This window comes from Hevea brasiliensis, chromosome 7 (genome assembly GCF_030052815.1).
Source record: "Hevea brasiliensis isolate MT/VB/25A 57/8 chromosome 7, ASM3005281v1, whole genome shotgun sequence".
NCBI lineage: Eukaryota > Viridiplantae > Streptophyta > Magnoliopsida > Malpighiales > Euphorbiaceae > Hevea > Hevea brasiliensis.
The window spans coordinates 71,170,344-71,191,031 of record NC_079499.1 but is presented as its reverse complement, the minus strand read 5'-3'; positions in this window follow the sequence as shown (position 1 = coordinate 71,191,031).

The following is a 20,688-nucleotide window of genomic DNA, read 5'->3' as shown; positions in this document are numbered from 1 at the left end:
TTGTGTATCACTACACGGGTCCCAACATGTAGGGCCGTGTAAATTTATTCCTGAAAATTTCAAATTCTGTCATAGTACACGGCTCGTGTAAATGAGCTCTAGGACCTGTATAACTTACTGTGTCTCGAGTTGCTTTACTGGACATGTTACACGGCCCGTGTCAAGTACAAAGAGGACTCTTGTAACTTTTTGTCCTCAAGTTATTCTGCTAACAACATTACACGCCCCGTGTAAATTTGGCTATGGACCTGTGTAACTTTCTGTCTCCCTCAGAGTTAAAAATTTCAAGAAATTTATGGACTTCTAAAAAGTTACACGGGGCGTGTGAAACCAGTATAAAACCCGTGTAATTTTCTGATTTTCCAAAATTTTCTCAAATGAAAATTTTTATCTTCACAACACATGAAATTGATGCAAAGGTTAGCAACAGAGCTACTTCCTTGGTTTTGTCTAATTTTTTCTTTTGTGGTTTTGACTTGATGATTCCTCTCCTCTTTTGTTCTCTACTCCCCTTTGCTTTTACAGAAGGTCCTACAAAATGAAATACTAATGAATATGAAACAAAATCAATATGAAAAAGGGAAAGAAGAAAAGTTCAAAAAAATTTTGGGTTGCCTCCCAAAAAGTGCTTGTTTATAGTCTTTAGCTGGACTTTTCTTATTTATGGTCTATCAGTAGGATGGTCGAAGGTGCAATTGACTCCCATCTCTTTGGGTTCTCCTTGAAAGTAAGGCTTCAGCCTCTGCCCATTGACCTTAAATGCACCTGAGGTTTCGCTCCACACTTCAACTGCTCCATGCGAGAAGACTTGAGTGACCTTAAAAGGTCCAGACCATCTTGATTTCAACTTCCCTGGAAAGAGTTTCAATCTAGAATTGAATAACTGGACAATATCTCCTTCTTTTATTTCTTTCGTTGCTATGCACCTATCATGCCATGTTTTAGTTTTATCTTTGAAGATTTTAGCATTTTCATATGCATCCTGTCTAATTTCTTCCAACTCATTCAGTTGTAAGAGCCTTTTTTCACCAACAGCTTTGAGGTTAAAGTTTAGGATTTGAATTGCCCAATAAGCTTTATGTTCAAGTTCAACAGGGAGATGGCATGATTTTCCATAAACCAATCGGAAGGGTGTTGTGCCAATTGGGGTTTTATATGCCGTAACATCCTCACTTTAACTAGTCAGTACGTTCTACTGTTCTGGTGACCAATGTCGGTCCGAGCAACTAGAATATTTGAAATTATAATTAGACTAGAGTGAGAAGTTATAAATAAACCAAATATTGATAAGAAAAATTAAAGAAAATTTTTAGAAATAAAATGCACTAAGGTTAAATGAGCCATAGCCCCAGTAATGAGTGACCTTACGGGAAGTGACGGCGAGGGTCGTTAGTAACCCTAGACCTAGGGAAAACTTTAGGAAATAATTTTTGGGACCTCAGGGAAGGATTATTGGGATTTCAATGACAACAAAATGCTGAGAAAACACAAGGAAAATTTAATTAATCGGTACATACAATTTTAGCTCATTAAGCTAAACGGAGGGCATTTTAGTCATTTCGTCTTTAGAGATGATTTTTCACCAACTTGTCCAATTTAGTATATAAATTATATGATATTAAATATGAATAAACATTGCTAAAAATGAAATTAAAGTGAGTAGTAAAGAAAAAGAAAAGAATAAAGATAAATTGAATCATGAGGTAAGCATGAGGTCATTTAAAATTTTTGGCCAATCAAATACAATAAAAATCATTCAAAATACATTAAAAAGAGAGAAAAGAAGTCAAAAATCTGGAAACAACCATCAGCCTTCTTCCTCTCTTCCAAGCCGCACCATAGTCTTCATCCTCTCCTCCATTGCTAAGTTTTCCAAAGCTTGGTTTCTTGGTTTTTCTTCAACCAAACCCTAAATTGTCAACACAAAACCTTAATATTTCCTCTTAGTGTTGGGAGCAAAAAGAAGTAAAAAGTAAGAGCTTTTATAAGCTTGGAATTAACTCCATTAAAGGTTAGTGACCAAACTTGTTCTTCCTCTTTCAATTCATGTTGAGTGAGTGGAATTAAGTGGATATTTACAAGAAACTTGAATAAAAATCATGTCTATACTTCCCCCAAATTTTTGGCAGCCTTGGACTTAGTAGGATTTTGAAGATTTCTTAGAACTAAAATGATATTATGGCTACCCTTAACATTAGTCTCTTGAGTAGAATAATGAAGTGTAAGTTAATTCATAATTTGGCATGGTAGAGTTAGGGTTTGGGCACAAACTTGAGACTTTGTTCATGTGTTGGGAATGAAAGTTTTAATGGTCAATTAGTGACCATTTGGCTATGTGTGATTAAGAAATGAAGTGATTTGTTCTATGGGAATTGAAGTTAGGTATGCTACCCTTGGTGACCTGTAGGACTAGGTGTGAGTCTAGCAGGTTTGGGCAGCTATAACTGGAGTTTTGTAGGTTCAATTCATGCAAGGCCAATTGGACATGAAACTAGACACATAATGGCACAACTTTGGTGAAGAAATCCTGCTCAGAAAACCAAACCAAGTTGACCTAAAAACTACTCTAATCCGAGTGACCAATATGCAATCCCTGAAAAATGACCAAATGAACAGTATTTGTTCAAATGGCCATAACTCAGTGTAGAAAAGTTCAATTGACCTGAATTTTTACCAGTATAAAGTTGAGACATAGCCCTACAATTTTCATGGAGAAAACAAACCCAAATTTTTACCATAACATATCCAAAAATTGACCTGCAATCAGTGTATAAAAACCGCAGAGTTGATTCTGCCCAGAAATTTTGGAAAAATTGCAATCCGGCCAGTTATGGTTTTTAGGCCATAACTTGAGCTACAAAAATCCAAATAGAGTGATTTAAAAAAATAAATATAACTAGACACAATAAAGAACAATTTTGATGAAGAACATTTGGCCAAATTCTCATTGTAGAAAGGCCTAATAGAACAGTGAACACTAACACTCAAAACTTAAATTTCTGAATTATTCTCCACTGATTTTAAGTATTGTTTGGAAACTAATGCCAACACTTTTGTAAACCAAAATGTGGTATCTTGGTGAACTTAGGTTCAACAAATCTATTATAAATGAAAAAGTCAACCTTTGAGTGAAATTAGTCAAGTGAATAGTGACCTCCACATTATAAAAATAAATAATTGAGTCATTAACTGTGTAAAATGCCCTAGTATGCCTAGAATGATTGGTTTAGATAGGTTGGCATGTCAATAGGGTTCAGTTAGCAATACTGCACATGGCATTTTGCCATTCTGTGATTTTATGGCTTTAGCCATTCTGATATCAGAGTGATACTTGGCCTTGTGCCCAATGTTTACTACAGCTTATTAGCTGTTCTGTTGCACATCGGGAGACACAATGTGACCAATGGTTTGATGGCCCGAGATACTTGGTACCTAGTGTCAGTTTACCTGTATATCCAATCCAGTTGACTAGTATAGGTTACGTGGGCAATCAAAATAAATTTTACTAAATTTTAATCAAATAATACTACAATAATTGCCAGGAATTTAATCTACATAAAATGTCAGTATACATTCTGCATATCCATTTTATTTTAGCTATTTTATTTTATATTGGCACCACTAAGCAGAATTGCTTAGCGCGTCACTTTTGCCATGCGCAGGTACTAGAGACATAGGTGGGGAGTCCATTAGACCTTAGACCAGGTGATTTGTCATATCTGCACAGAGTCCAGAGTCACCTTATATTTGCAGTGCACCTGGTAGGATATTAGGAATTTTGGTGGTATTTTGTACTTTGCATTTTGTACTAGTTTTTGGTTGTAATTACAAACTCATGAAATCATATGATAATGTAAATATATGAAATTTCATGTTATTGTAATTATTAGTATATTTTGTTGAAAAATAAAATGTTGAGGAGTTATTCATGAAATTAATTCAAATTGTGATGTGAACAACAATTTTGAAATTTGTGATGAGAATTAGAGATTGAGTTGATATGTATGTATATTGGAGTTCCAGGTTTGAAAACCATATTGGAAGTGTTTTTAACAGGTTTAGAAGAACTGTTTTTCCAATTCACAGCCGGCACTTTGCCAGATTTTCTATAGAAATTTATGGAAAATTCAGATAAATCAAAGTTATAAATAAATGATATAATTGGTAAAATTTAGCACTTGGTGAATAATAAATAAATTAAAAAGGATAACTTGTTATGAAATAAGATTTGGTGTTCCGGAACACTGTGTGGTATATCTTGCTCGGCTATACTGTAGACGGGTAAGGGGTGTCACATATGCAGTGCGGTATGCTCACAATGCATCATCTAACTTCATGCACTAGTCCTTCCTAGATCTGTTTACAGTGTTTTCTATAATCTGCTTTAGTTCCCTCTTTGAGATTTCTACTTGGCCACTAGTTTGCGGATGAAAAGGTGTGGCCACTTTATGAGTCACTCCATACTTTTTCAGTAGTGTTTTGAATTGTTAGTTGCTGAAGTGACTTCCTCCATCGCTGATTATTGCTTCGGTGTGCCAAACCTTATGAAGATATTCTTTTTAAGGAACCTTGTAACCACTCTAGCATCATTGGTTGGTGTGGCTATTGCTTCTACCCATTTTGCATATAATCAACACAACCAAAATATACTTGTTTCCATTGGAAGAGGGGAATGGGACCATAAAGTCTATCCCCGATACATCAAATAATTCTACCTCATGCAGTGGCATTTCATTCCTTCTTAAAGTGTTACCTATTCTTTGGCATTGGTCACAAGCTAACACAAAGAATCTTACATCCTTAAACAAACGTGGCCAGTAAAATCCAGCTTAAAAAAATTTTGCTACTATTTTTGTGGTACTAAAGTGTCCTCCATATAGTGATGAATGGCAGTGCTGGAGGATGCTCTCCATATCCTCCTCCGGTATGCATCTTCTTATTAGTCCATCATTGCATCTTTTGTATAGCAGAGGTTCCTCCTATGTGTAGTATCTCACATCATGTAGGAATTTCTTCCTTTACTGATAAGTCACATTTGGAGGCAATACCCTGCATACAAGAAAATTAACAAAGTCAGCATACCATAGAGCTTGAGAGAATGCTAATAATTACTCATCAGGAAATGAGTCATCAATTGACAAATCCTCGAAGTCTTCTGTGTATTCCAATTTCAACCTGGAAAGATGGTCAGCTACTACATTTTCGAACCCCCCTTTGTCCTTGATTTCAAGGTCAAATTCTTGCAAGAGTAAAATCCATCAAATTAGCCTTAGTTTTGCTTCCTTCTTGTTCAAAAGGTACCAGATTGCAGCATGATCTGTGAATACAATGACTTTTGACCAATTAGGTAAGATCTGAATTTGTCCATTTCAAACACCACTGCTAGGAATTCCTTCTCTATGGTAGCATAATTGATTTGCGCGTCATCGAGTGTCTTTCTGGCATAATAAATAGCATGGAGCTTTTTATCTTTTCTTTGCCCGAGCACTGCTCCAATTGCAAAGTCACTTGCATCGCACATCACCTCGAATGGTAGCTCCCAATCTGGTGGCTGCATTATTGGTGCTGCTATCAGGGCTTTTTTGATCTTGTTAAAGGAGACAATGCACTTTTCATCAAAATTAAAGGGAACATCTTAACTTAACAGGTTGGTAAGTGGCTTACTATTTTAGAAAAGTCTTTAATGAATCTTCTGTAGAAACCTGCATGTCCCAAAAAGCTTCGCACTCCCTCGACTGATGTTAGTGGTGGCATGTTTTCAATGATCTCAATTTTTGCCTTATCAACCTCAATTCCTCTTTCTGATATCAAATGTCCCAGAACTATACCTTCCCTTACCATGAAGTGGCATGTTTCCCAATTTAGGACCAAGTTTGATTCTTCACATCTTTGGAACACCTTAGATAAATTAGCTAGGCAATCATCAAAAGTAGTTCCATAGATAGAAAAATCATCCATAAAAACTTCCATGATATTTTCAATATAATCAGCAAAAATAGCCATCATGCATCTTTGAAAGATAGCAGGGGCATTACAAAGACCAAAAGGCATTCTCCTATATGCAAATGTTCCACAAGGGCAAGTGAATGTGGTTTTTTCTTAGTCTTCTAGGTGAATAGGAATTTGGAAGAATATTGAATACTCATCTAGATAATAGAAGTAAAAGTGTTTTGCTAACCTCTCTAACATTTGGTTAATGAAAGGGAGAGGGAAATGGTCTTTTCTGGTGGCATTGTTCAATTTCTTATAATATATACACATTCGCCAATCGGTGACTACCCTTGTAGGGATTAGTTCATTGTTTGCATTTTGGATAATAGTTGTCCCACCCTTCTTAGAAACTACATGTACTGGACTAACCCATTTACTATCAGAAATTGGGTATATGATACCTGCATCTAATAGTTTCAAAATTTCCTTCTTGACCACTTCTTTCATGTTTGGGTTAAGTCTTCTTTGGTGCTCTATAGTGGGTTTACTATTTTCTTCCATGGGTATCCTATTCATGCAAATTGAGGGGTAGATCCCTTTTAGGTATTCTATTTTATACCCTATGGCCTTGTTATGGGTCCTAAGTTCTCCTAGCAATTTTTCCTCTTCTATCTTAGACTGGCTAGCATTGATTATAACAAGATATTTGGAGTTTGAGTCCAGAAATGCATACCTTAGCAAGGATGGGAGAGGTTTAAGCTCTACCTATTTGGCGTTTTCCTGGAGCTTACCCTTGGTTTGTTCTTCCTTCAACTTCTCCATCTCGGAAGCCTTAGCTAAGGGTAGGGGTGGATGACCTACTAACTGTTGTACATAGGCTACTATTTCTGTGTTTTCATCATTCGCTGTGTGGCTGTGCATAATACATGCTTCAAGAGCATCTTTAGGATGTATCTTATGAAATTCCTTTTCAACTTGTTTGTCAATTATGTTAACCTTGAAGCATTTATTAGGTTCGAATTTATGTTTCATTGTGTCAAACAAGTTAAATTCTACTTCTTTTTCTCCTAACTTGAGGGTTGGTCACCCATTTTTGACGTCTATGATGGCTCTGGCAGTTGCCAAGAATGGTCTTCCCAAGATGACAGGGATTTGAACATTTTCTTCCATCTCCAGGACAATAAAGTCTACTTGAATGAAGAATTTGCCCACTTTGATGAGGATGTTCTCAAGTATGCCCATAGAATATTTAACAGATCGATCAGCTAATTACAATGAGATTATCGTGGGCCTCAGTTCTCCAATCTCCAGCTTTTTACATATTGATAGAGGCATTAAACTCACACTTGCCCCAAGATTGCAGAGGGCCTTATCTATTTTCTTATTACCAATGAGGCAGGGTATGGAGAAGCTTCCTGGATCATTCAACTTTGGAGGCAATTTGTTTTGCAGTATGACACTGCATTCCTCTGTTAGAGCTACTGTCCCATAGTCTTCTAGCTTTCTTTTCTTTGACAGAATTTCCTTAAGAAATTTGGCATAGGATGGCATCTGAGAAAGTGCTTCAGTGAAGGGAATGTTGATATAAAGTTTCTATAAAACTTCTAAAAACTTCGCAAACTGCTTGTCCAATTTGGCTTTTTGAAATCTCTGTGGAAAAGGTAGGGGAGGCTGGTATGGCTCTAGTAACTTCTTTTTCTTCCCTGTTTCCTCTTCCTGATCTTTCTTGTCTTCTTCCTCCTTTTTCTCTACTTAGCTTTCAGATTTTTCTAAGGTTTCCTCTGTCGGTTCTTCCTCTGGTTATACTAGAGTTCTCCCACTAATCAATGTAACTGCCTTACAATGCTCCCTTGGGTTCATCTCTAGTTGACTAGGCAGTTTACCAGTAGGCTTACTTGAAGAACTTGCTTGCTGAGCAATTTGATTTTCTAACATCTTATTATGGGTAGCAAGTTGGTCCATTCTAGAATTCAGCTATTTAGTCAATTCATTATGTTGTTATTGAGCTGCTACGAACCCTTCCATCATGGATTCCATGGTCATCTTCGTTTTAGGTTGCTGAGGTTGAGGAGGCAGTGGTGGCTGTGCAAAGTTTTCGCCTCTGTTCTAAAATCGAAGGGGTGCTGGTGGTTTGTACCCCTGTTGCTTGTTTATTAGCTGATTCTGCTAATTAAACATGAGAAATTTGGGTGATTCCTCCATCCAGGGTTGTAAGTATTTGAATATGGATTGTTGGGTTGTCTTTGGTTGAAGTTTCCTCCATTATTCACATAGCTCATCTGTTCTGTGGGAGGTTCATTGAAACTGCTATATTATGAACTCAAGTATCCTCCTCCATAGCTGTCCTCATGTTGACTATTTATACCAACTACGTTGGCTTGCATTCTGTCGAGTCTCTTTATGAGCTGATCAAATTGAGCATTTATCATGCTTAGGGCGTCCACTTCCAGGAACCCTATTATTCTCCTTGCAGTTCCTCTTTCATTTTACCATTCATAATTATGGTATGCAACCCTCTATAGAATTTCAAGTGCTTGTGTCATTATTTTCTCCATTAGGTCACCTTCTGCAGCTGAATCAACTGTGCTCCTTGTGTTAGTAGTATGCCCTAGAGCATATCATTTAGTATGTATCTTGTACATGTTTTATTAATAAAAGGCATTTCTACTTTTCCATCTACATAAGATATTTATGTGTAATAGAAAAGGTCCATTGATATTTTGTGAGAAATTATATTCTTAAGTTGTTAAGAATATGAGTGACAGTATTTCTAGTATAAAGTATCATAAATAGGTTCACAATCGAGGATACTTCATAATAAGGACATGACTTATCCAGAAAGATTGTATTCATGTTTGTTCCCAAGTTATTTATATGAGATATAAATAAGATGGAATGGTGAGTCTCATGCCATATGACAAACATGATAGGCACTTATAAATGATAAGTAGGCCGAACCAGTGACACTTATGACAAGCACATGGAGTTTACTCTTGTTAATGTTTTGTCATAAATCATATCAGTGTATGTAATCTTTGGACCTGAGATAGCACAATTATCTTGTATATAGGTAGTTTGAGTTTGATACTGCTTTCATACTTGTACTGTGTATGGGTATATGTGCATGTGCTGGCTCCTACTAGTTATATATGGAGGTAGGTATTGATCAAGATGGAATATGTTCCTCTAAGTAAATAGATTTATTCATAAAAGAGTTTCTGATGAGAAAATCTTTTTAATCAATAACTAGAATTAAAAGAGAACATAATATTCATAGCAAATGGAGTTTGACATAAACCATGACTCCAGCTTGAGTTGGGATTTTGTAACAGAGAGATTCCAGTGCACGGTAACATATGATTATAGGTTCATTTAAGGTCAACCTTATTACCAATTAGGTGGCCATGGCATGCTATGCTATGTTTTTAACCATGGTTGTAACATCCTCTGTAACACCCCTCACCCGTCTACAGTGTAGCCGAGCAAGGTGTGCTACATGGCGTGCCGGAGCACCTGATTTTATCTGACTTCATTACAGTTCTTGATTTATTTATTCAAAAACTTTATTTAAGGTTTAGGCTATTTTTACTTTTATCAAAATCTAGCTAATTTGGAAATTTCAAAAATTTTAACGATAATCCGACAACGTGCCGACTGTAATTTGGACTAACAATTCTTCTGAACCTGCCAAAAACAATTTCAATATATACTCAATTTCTCAAACTTAGTTGTCTCAAAAATTTTCAAACATAATATATCTCAATACAGTATCCAATTTTCTCAGAAATCTTATCAGATTATCAATATCTCAAGATTCACAAGTACAATCTCATTATAACTCAAATTCAATTCACATATTAAAATACTTGCTTTGAGTAGCTTCCATAATTCACAAGTTAATTACATGTGTTTATTTTGTACAAGATATATAAATAATTTACAATATACTAGGAATGAACAATATACATGACAAGTATAAAATGAGCCCCATCTAAATGCATTGTTGAGGAGGTGACATCCTTGTATTATTCTGACACTTCTGTAGATCTGGACTCCAAAAATCTCAGTCGACAGTCTACTGGTTTTACCTTCAGTACCTGCGCGAGGAAGCAATTCCATCGCGCTAAGCATTTCTGCTTAGTGGTGCAATAGTATAACAAGAAGTAATATATATATACAATTAAAGAAAGAACTAAATCATAATTCAGATACTCAGGAATTAATTTAATTTGGTATTGTATTTCTAGCATCAACGATCTCATATACTAGTTTGTTCCTCTTTTGAAGTACTTAGTTTATAACTTTTCAGTAATACTACCCAGTATACAATTTATTCTAACTGTATTGTATTTCAAGTCTCAACGGTTCTGCAATTTATATTTTTGTTATGTTTCTTTTGCTAATTTCTTTTACTCATTCATTCAATACTTAATTTAATTATACTGAAATTTCATTATACTTAACTTAACTTAGCTTCCTGAATTGAATAATATTTTAATTGACTGCCCATGTAGCCTATACACTGACCAGACTGGATAAACGGATATACTAGCAGTGGATACCTAGTGCCTCGGGCCGTCACACCATCGGTCACAAAGTGTGTCCCGGTGTGCAAATCGTGTGGCTAAAAAGCCATATAATCAACCAGGCATTAAGCCGAGTATAATAACACAATCTGTATAGCCATAGGCTATTAAAATCATAGTATGGCATAATAAGCCATAAAACACAATATGACATAAAGTCATTTACAGAACAGCTGTCAGAATCCTATTGGCATGCCAACCTACCCAAACTAGTCAACTAGGCAAATTATGACATATTACAAGGTTACGTATTTATTTCTTTATTTTCAGGGTTTACAGGTCATAACACAATTCACTGGTCAATGAAAATATTGACCTTTTTATACATCATGGATAAGTTGATTCTAGTATCAACATGTCACAATTTGCATTTCAATATGCTGCCAATATAGTGCAATTTACCATTTTTACAAGTTGGCATTCATTGCCAAATCACTTCAAGCATCATTTTATGTAATTACCAATTTTCAATTTTAGTGAGCTAGATTGATCTAGCATAAAGTCCTATTTCCCTTGGTTTTTAGCTTTTGGTCAAAGAAACAAAATTGTAGCTCTATGTCTTATTGCACGCGGGGCAAAATTTCAGGTCATTCCGAGTTGTATAGACCAAGATATAGTCAATTTACTAAAGCTGGACAGATTGCACCTTTAGTGCAAAATTTGGTCAATTTCTCAATTTTTGTGTGCTAGATTTGTCTAGCTTAAAGTCCTATTTCTCTTGGTACTATTCCCTTCAGTTCATTTCATTAGTCAACCTATAATATTGACCCTTGATGCACTCTACGTGAGTCAATTCTAATGTCACCAATATGTCACATTTTATAGCCTTTTAGTGTTGGTATATGTTACCAATTTCATTTCTAAGTGTATTGCATTTTATTGCAATTTACCGGATTTTACTATTTTGACCTAGCCGGACGACCTAGTTTCCTTGGTTTTCGGGTTTCAGTCCAAACTACAAACTTGTAGATCTATGTCTTATGGAACGCGGGGCAAAATTTCAGGTCATTCTGAGTTATGTAGACCAAGTTATGGTCATTTTACTATTGCTGGTCAAAATGTATCAAAATTGGTCACTTTAGGTCATTTTAGGTCATTTTAGGTTCGGCCAGTTTTTGGACCCGAACTTGTGCAAGCTTTTTCACTTGCTTATGGTCATTTCTGGGCTTGGGTGTCTTCATAAGACTTGTAGATATAGGTCTTAACTATTCATGGTCAAAATTTCAGGTCAATTGGACCTGTTTTGAGTGAGTTATGGCCTAAATACTAACTGCTGCCCAAATGGTCAGTTTTCAGGCCTTAAATGCACTAATCCGGATTTGGTCACTTTTTAAGGTCAGTTTCTAGGCAGAATTTTGGCAATCTTTCTACATGAAAGTTGGCCTATTTGGTGTCTAGTTTCACCCCATATTAGCCTCATACCAATTGGGTTCATAGTTTGGCACTTATGGCCTCATTTAGGTGCTGCCTTCAATATACAACCTGCACAAAGCTCATACACTCCCAATTTAATGTTCCTTCTCCTCCTCATTACTACAATAGTCAATCAACAACACTTCCATACATATATTGTACACAATCCCAGCAAAAATTCTGGGTAGAATACTCAGGTGCACAAGGCACACAATACACCATTAAACTTCAATATTTACATCCACCCAAATTCAACATACTTCAATGTTAATATTACACATATACTTCAACATATTCATACTTCAACATCACTTACACTTGCTGCCCACAAATTAACATTCACATATATCATTAATAGCCATATATTCACACACAATTTCAGGCTATTAGGGACTGCCAAACATGGCAGTTTGCTCAAGGCTTCAAGGTTCCATTTCACACCTTTAATCTAAACACCACATGTACATACTTGTGCACAAACTTACTACAACTTTCATTTGGACAATTTAACCTTCATTTTCATTCATTAGAAGTAAAAATAACTCAAGCTCAATAAGGGTTCATGACTGCCCAAAATGAAGCAACATCACAAATCTCCAATAATTGTTTCAAACCATAATTTAAATTTCTCAATTTCAATCAATTCAAGTCCTATCGCTTCCCATATATATACCCATATCAAACATCATCTTTAAACTCATCTACATCATTTAAACACATCAAAATCCCATAACTGTCTTGGCTGCCGAAATGAAGGGCTCACCAAATATACATTAATTTACTCAATTTCTTCACAAATCAACTCACCCAAAGCTCAAAACAAGATCTAAGGAAAGAAAATGGGGAGATTAAGCACTAACCTCATCTTGGGCTTGATTAAACTTGTAACACCCTCCCTGTAGCAACTCCGTACATTCTACTGTTCCGGTGACCAGTGTCGGTCCGGACAGCTAGAACGTCCGGAAAAATATTTAAACTAAAGTGAGGAACCATAATTAACTCAAATATTAATAAGAAAAATTTAGTAAAAATTTTATAAATAAAATACAACTAAGTCAAATGAGCCAGTGCCCAAGCGATGGGTAACCCAGTGGGAAGTTGCAGTTCTCGCAACTAGGAGCCCTAGACCCGAGAGAAAATTTATAAAATAATTTTTGGGACTCCAGAGAAGGGTCATTGAGGTTCCTATGGCATTAGAATGCCAAGAAAATATTTAGAAAAATTTTTCAATCGATACAGACAATTTTGACCCGTTAAGCCAAACGGAGGGCATTTTGGTCATTTCGCCTTCAGAGGCGATTTTTGGCCGACTTGTCCAGTTAAGTAAATAATTATTTTGATCTAAAATGTGAATAAATATTGTTGAAAAATTGAATTGAGAATGAGTAGAAAAGAAAGAAAAGAAAAATAAAGGAAATTAGGGATAATGACATCACATGATGTCATTTACTTACTCCCAACCAATCAAATTTCAACAAGCTATTAAACACCACTTAAAAGAGGATAAAATGAAGGAAATAACTAAAAGCTATCAGCCATCTTCTCCCATCAAAACCAGCCGCACCACCATAGCCATGGAAGCCTCCATTTCTTTTTTTTCTTCTAGCTTGGATTTCTCTCTATTCTTACCCCAAAACCCTTAGGTCCCTTCACTAAAATTTGTCACCCAACCTTGCTAGAGTGTTTGGCAGCCAAGAAAATAAAAGAAAGTGAAGAATTCATAAGATAAAATTCTGCCCTACTAAGGTTAGTGCTTATTTATGCATATATCTCTCTTATTCCATGTTAGGGACGTAAAATGAGTATGAAATTATAAATTAAATGAAATAAAACTTATGTGTATGTACACCATGGATTTTGGCAGCCTTAAAGAAGGGATAATATTGATTGTTTTGATGGGCTTAGAGTGGACTAGAGATGATGTTTAAAGTATATATATATATGGATAATGAATTGGTGAGTTTAACCAAGGTATCTTATGTGAATTTGAAATGGGGAATTAGGGTTTTGGAGAGAAACTTGGACCTTGCTTATGTAATGGTGAATGAACATTCTAATGGTCAATTAGTGACCATTTTAGGTAAGTTGACCATAATTTGGAGTGAATTATAGTATTATAAACTGATTTGGTATGCTGCCTAGTAAGAGCAGTAGGTGTGGCTGTGAGTCCAGCCTGTTTGGACAGCCATAACTTGGGTTGTGTAGGTCTAATTGGTGTTTGGCTAATTGGACATGAAACTAGACACATAATGGCACAATTTTGGTGAAGAAACCATGCCCAAAAGACCAAAGCTAGTGGACCAAAAACTTGCCCCAATCCGGATGTCCTGCAACCAGATTCTGCAGAATGACCAAATGAACAGTAATTGTTCATTTGGCCATAACTCATTGTAGAATGGCCCAATTGACCTAAAAGTTTTACAGAAACAAGTTAAGATATAGACCAACAACTTTTATGAAGAAACCTACCCCAAATTATGACCAGAACTTATCCAACAAGGCAGTTGCAATCACTGTTTACTGCACTGTAGATATGGTAAGTTCTGAAATTTTTCAATCCGGCCAGTTATGGTTTTTGGACCATAACTTGAGCTAAAAACTCCAAATGGAGTGATTCAAAAAAAGAAATTCAACTAGACAAAATAACGAACAACTTTCATGTTTATCATTTTCTCAAATTCCCACTGAAACAGTAACTAATGGAATAGTAAAGTTAGGGTATAAAAACTGAAAATTCTGCTCCATTAGTTTTAAGCTTAGAAATGGTATTGGTGATTAATGCCAACAAGTTTTGAATGCAAAATGTGGTATGTTGGGAGTGTTAAAACCAATGTACCTAATTTCTATGCAAAAGTCAACATTTTTGTTGCCTAATGAAGTGAATAGTAACACCAAAGCTAGAAATTCAAAAATTACAAAATTCAAAAGTATCAAATGCCCTAGTATACCTAACAAGATTGGTTTGGATAGTTTGGCATGCCAATAGGGTTCAGTTAGCAGTACTGCACATGGCATTATGCCATTCCGTGATTTCATGGCTTCTAGCCTGTAACACCCTCCCGGTAGCAACTCCGTACATTCTACTGTTCCGGTGACCAGTGTCGGTCCGGACAGCTAGAACGTCTGGAAAAATATTTAAACTAAAGTGAGGGACCAAAATTAACTCAAATATTAATAAGAAAAATATAGTAAAAATTTTAGAAATAAAATACAACCAAGTTAAATGAGCCGGTGCCCAAGCGATGGGTAACCAGAGGGAAGTTGCGGTTCTCGCAACGAGGAGCCCTAGACCCGGGGGAAAAATTATAAAATAATTTTTGAGACTCCAGAGAAGGGTCATTGAAGTTCTTATGGCATTAGAATTCCAAGAAAATATTTAGAAAAATTTTTCAATCGGTACAGACAATTTTGACCCGTTAAGCCAAACGGAGGGCATTTTGGTCATTTCGCCTTCAGAGGTGATTTTTTACCGACTTGTCCACTTGAATAAATAATTATTATGATTTAAAATATGAATAAATATTACTAAAAATTAAATTGAAATTGAGTAGTGATGAAAAGAAAAGAAAAATCAAAGAAAGGCTCATTTATGACATCTTGATGATGTCATTAAGAGCTCTAACCAATTACCTTTAAACAACTATCAAATTAACAAATAAAAGAGACAAAATGAAGGCTAAAGGAATTAAAAACCAGCTGCTCTTCTTCTTCTTCCTCCTCAAGACGTGAATCTCTCCCTCTTCTCCCTCCATTGATTTTCAAACAAAAGCTTCATTTCTCATGCTTCCTCACCATATTTCCTCAAGACCCCAACACTAAAATGAATCCTTGGACCTAGAGGAAGTGTTTGGCAGCCAAGAGAGTACAAGGAACGTGAAGTTAAGCATGGAGAAATTCTGCCACTTAAAGGTTAGTGCACATATGTATTTAAAACTCATTAATTCCATGTTAGAGATGTGTAATAGGTAAGAAATTGTGAAATAAATGAACCAAACCCATGTGTATGTGTACATGAATTTTTGGCAGCCCTAGGAAGGAATGAGTTTGATTGTATTAATGGACTTAGAGTGAATTGGAGATTATGTTTAAAGTGTATACATATATATATATATAGAGAATGAAAGAGTAAATTAGGGAAATTGTGAAAACTTTGAAATTTAGCTAGGGTTTAGGAATGAAAATTTGACTTGGCTTATGAATTGGTTAAAGAACATTCTAATGGTCAGTTAGTGACCACTTGAGGCATGTTGACCATAAATTGGACTGAAAAATGGCATGGCAAAGTGGAATGGTAGGCTGCCTAAAGACAGCAGCATGATGGCTGAGATTTTAGTCCACTTGGACTGCCATATCCTTGGCTGTGTTAGTCCAATTGGTGTTTGGCCAATTGGAGATGAAACTAGGCTTATAATAGCACATTTTTGCTGAAGAAACTATGCCCAAAAGACCAAAGCAAGAGGACCAAAATTTGGCCCCAATCCGGATACCCTGCAACCAACACCTGCAGAAATGACCAAATGAACAGTGGCCATAACTCACTGTAGAATGGTCCAATTGACCTGAAATTTTTACAGAAACAAGATAGGATATAGACAAACAACTTTTATGAAGAACATTACCCCAAATTATTCCATTAACCCATTCAAATTATTGGGCAAAGTTAAGTTATCAAACCTGCAACTCTGCAGATTTTCACTTGAGCAGTAATGTTTGGATGGCTATAACTCTCTCTAGAAAACTCGGATTTAGGCGATTCTTGAACCGATGCAAAACCTAAGGCATGGTAGAACATTTCATAAGAAGAAATTTAGACCAAATTATGAACTTAACTTGATCAAATTACTGACCAAAGTTGGACCAAAAATCTGCCAAACCCAAAATCTCAAAGATGAACAATTGACGTGAATAAAGAAACTTATTTTGGCCATAACTTGAGTTACAAAACTCCAAATAGAGTGATTCAAAAAAGGAAATTCAACTAGACAAAATAATGAACAACTTTCATGTTTACCATTTCCTCAAATTCTTACTGCAACAGTGCCTAATGGAATAGTAAATTTGAGTTACAAAAATTGAAAATTTTGCTTCTCTTGGTTTAAGCTTAGAAATGGTATTAATGCTTAATGCCAACAAGTTTTAAATGCAAAATGTGGTACATTGGAAGTGTTAAAACCAATGCAACTATTTTCTATGCAAAAGTCAACTTTTTGTTGACCAATGAAGTGAATAGTGACACCAAGACTTGAAATTCAAAAATTGTGAAACTTAAAAGTGCAAAATGCCCTAGTAGGCCTAATGTGATTGGTTTGGATAGATTGGCATGCCAATAGGGTATTGTTTTAGCAGTACTGCGAAAAGCTTTATGCCTGTATTCATGGCTTTATGCCCGTATTCATGGCTTTTATGCCCATATGCATGGCTTTTATGCCCGATTATGTGATATCATGGCTTTTTAGCCATATCGATCGTGATACATGGTTGACGTTCACGTCCCATGGTATGACGCCCAAGGCATCATGTCCAGGCCAATGACCCGTTATCCACCGATGTCCAAAGATAGGTTACTTGGGCATGGAAAAGTATAACTGTGATTGAACTGATTATTAAAGAAAATACGAAAATTAAGTATCAGGAATGATTACAAAAATACAAAGAAGCTCAAGATCATCAAGAAAATAATTAACGAAATGCATGAAGAAGTTAATATCATAAAACATGATTAGCCTTCGACTAAACAACAAGTTAGGAATTATTCATTTCTTATGAATACAATAGCAAGGAAATTATTATTTTTTATTTGCATATTATATTTTCTTGTATTATTGGCACCACTAAGCTTTATGCTTAGCGCCGCTTGCAACTCGTAGAGTAATCAAGATTTGGACAGAGGGCCCAGAGACCACATTCGGTAAGGTAGTTCACGCTCGCATAGTGTCCGTGTCACCTCAACATCCACACTGAAAAGGTAGGACACTATGACACATTTTGTATTTTGAGAATTTTAGTAAATTTTGTAATTAAACTCTTATTTTAACATATGTATTTGAACAAATGTAATATAATTTTGTATTAATGTAAGTACTTGTAATTTGTGATTATAAATCACATGTGAGAATTTATTTATGATTTGAGTCTAATGATGATGTGAAATGATAAATAGAGGAATCGTTAAGAAATTGTCAGAACTTGATGTGATACAAAATGTGAATTGTATATGAGTACCATGAGATGAATGATTGAGAAATAAATGAAATTGATGAAATTATTCTGAGACTTTGTTGATAATTGGAGTTGGGATTGATTGAATATTAATCTGTGACTGTTATATGACTATCAAATGTGATGAATGATTGAGAAACGAATGATTGAAAAATATTGAGATTTTGATATTGGAGTTTGTGAATGGATGAATATGATTATTAGAAGTGTTTTTCACAGGTTCCGAAGAACTGTTTTCTCCATTTTTAGCCGGTACTCACCCGGATTTTCTATAAAAATATATAAACATCAAAAAAAATACAAATTCAATAAATGAATTATAATACACAAGTTATATTCAAAACTACGATAAAAATGAATTAAGAAAAATAGAGTGCTCCAAGACACCGAGTGGCATAACTTGCTCTGGCTACACCGTAGTCGGGTAAGGGGTGTCACATTTAGTGGTATCAGAGCACGGTTTAGGCGTTTCTGGGCCTAGATTGAGTCCATACCATGCATTGCATTTGTAAGAGTCGAGGTGACACTAATGCAGATCTGTTTGTCTTTCTTATTTTGAATAGGATATGGGCCCTTCATCTCAGAGAGCCGTTGAGGAGGAAGTGGAGAGTCATGCTCCACCTGCAGCAGTTGAGACTGGGGGCATGAGAGAATGCACTCGCCCGGCTCAAGCGAGCCTCGCCACCTCCACAGGCCATGTTTTAGTAAATGGCTGACTTCTTTAGACAAATGGCCAGGGTAATGCCAGCACCACCACCACCAGCTCCACAACAGAAATCACACCTAGAAAGGCTAAGAAAGTTTGGAGCAGTGGACTTCTATGGTAAGAGAGAAAATGATCATGGTACGAGAATTGGTTGAATGTGCAGAGTTATAAAACAACTCCACCGCACTCCAGAGCAAAACCTAGAAGTCGCCATATCTCTCACAAGATGATGCCTACGAATGGTGGGACACCGTGTCCAGTGAAGTGCAAACAAGTTATAACTTGGGACTTCTTTCTCTCCGAATTCAAGAAGAAATATGTGGGTACTGTATACCTGGAAGAGAGAATAAGAGAGTTTATTAACCTGAGGTAGAGACAGTTGTCAGTGGCTGAGTATGAGAAAGAATTCGTCCGATTAAGCCGCTATGAAAGGGAGATAGTCCCTAATGAAGCTGAAAGGTGTAAGAGATTTGAAGAGGGATTGAATGACAATATAAAGCTCATGATCACCGCCTTGGGAATCACAGACTTCACCAAGTGAGTGGAAGCTGCATTTAAAGTGTAGAAAGTGAGAAAAAATTAAAAAATAAGGAAAGATAGGCGATAAGAGGGAATTTGGACCAGATACCAAGTATACCAACTGATAGAAAGAACTTTAAGGGTTCTAGTTTACAAGATCAGACACAGCGCCATAGAGGACAGAGTGGAATCTCTATAGCTAGTTCCCTGCACAATAACAAGGGATTAACCCGGTTCGAATGTATGCATTGTGGTAGAAGACACAGAGGGAGTGTCGACTGTTAACTGGAAAGTGTTTCAAGTGTGGGGCTACGGATCATTTTATAAGAGATTGCCCTCAGAGGAGTGGTTCAATAGCTCCGGTACAAGTTGATATACCTTCCCCTATAGTTCAAAGGGGTAAAGGATCGGGTAGAGCAGAAACGGCTGACATTTCACAGAAGATTGTTTCTGAGACAGTTGAAAAGCCTGAAGTCATGGTGGCACCACAAGTATATGCTATGGAAGCTCAGGAAGAGCCAAACCCAGACACTGATGAGGCGATACAAGGAAGTGAAGAAACAAGAAGGTAGCAACTCCCCGATTACTTAAGTCAGGTAAATTTCGAGGACGAAATTTAAATTAGAGGGGAAGAGTTGTAACACCCTCCCGGTAGCAACTCTGTACATTCTACTGCTCCAAAGGACCGATGTCACCGGGACACTAGAACGTCCTAAAAATATTTAAACTAAAGTGAGGGACCAAAATTAACTCAAATATTAATAAGAAAAATATAGTAAAAATTTTAGAAATAAAATACAACCAAGTTAAATGAGCCGGTGCCCAAGCGATGGGTAACCAGAGGGAAGTTGCGGTTCTCGCAACGAGGAGCCCTAGACCCGGGGGAAAAATTATAAAATAATTTTTGAGACTCCAGAGAAGGGTCATTGAGGTTCCTATGGCATTAGAATTCCAAGAAAATATTTAGAAAAATTTTTCAATCGGTACAGACAATTTTGACCCGTTAAGCCAAACAGAGGTCATTTTGGTCATTTCGCCTTCAGAGGTGATTTTTGACCAACTTGTCCACTTGAATAAATAATTATTATGATTTAAAATATGAATAAATATTACTAAAAATTAAATTGAAATTGAGTAGTGATGAAAAGAAAAGAAAAATCAAAGAAAGGCTCATTTATGACATCTTGATGATGTCATTAAGAGCTCTAACCAATTACCTTTAAACAACTATCAAATTAACAAATAAAAGAGACAAAATGAAGGCTAAAGGAATTAAAAACCAGCTGCTCTTCTTCTTCTTCCTCCTCAAGACGT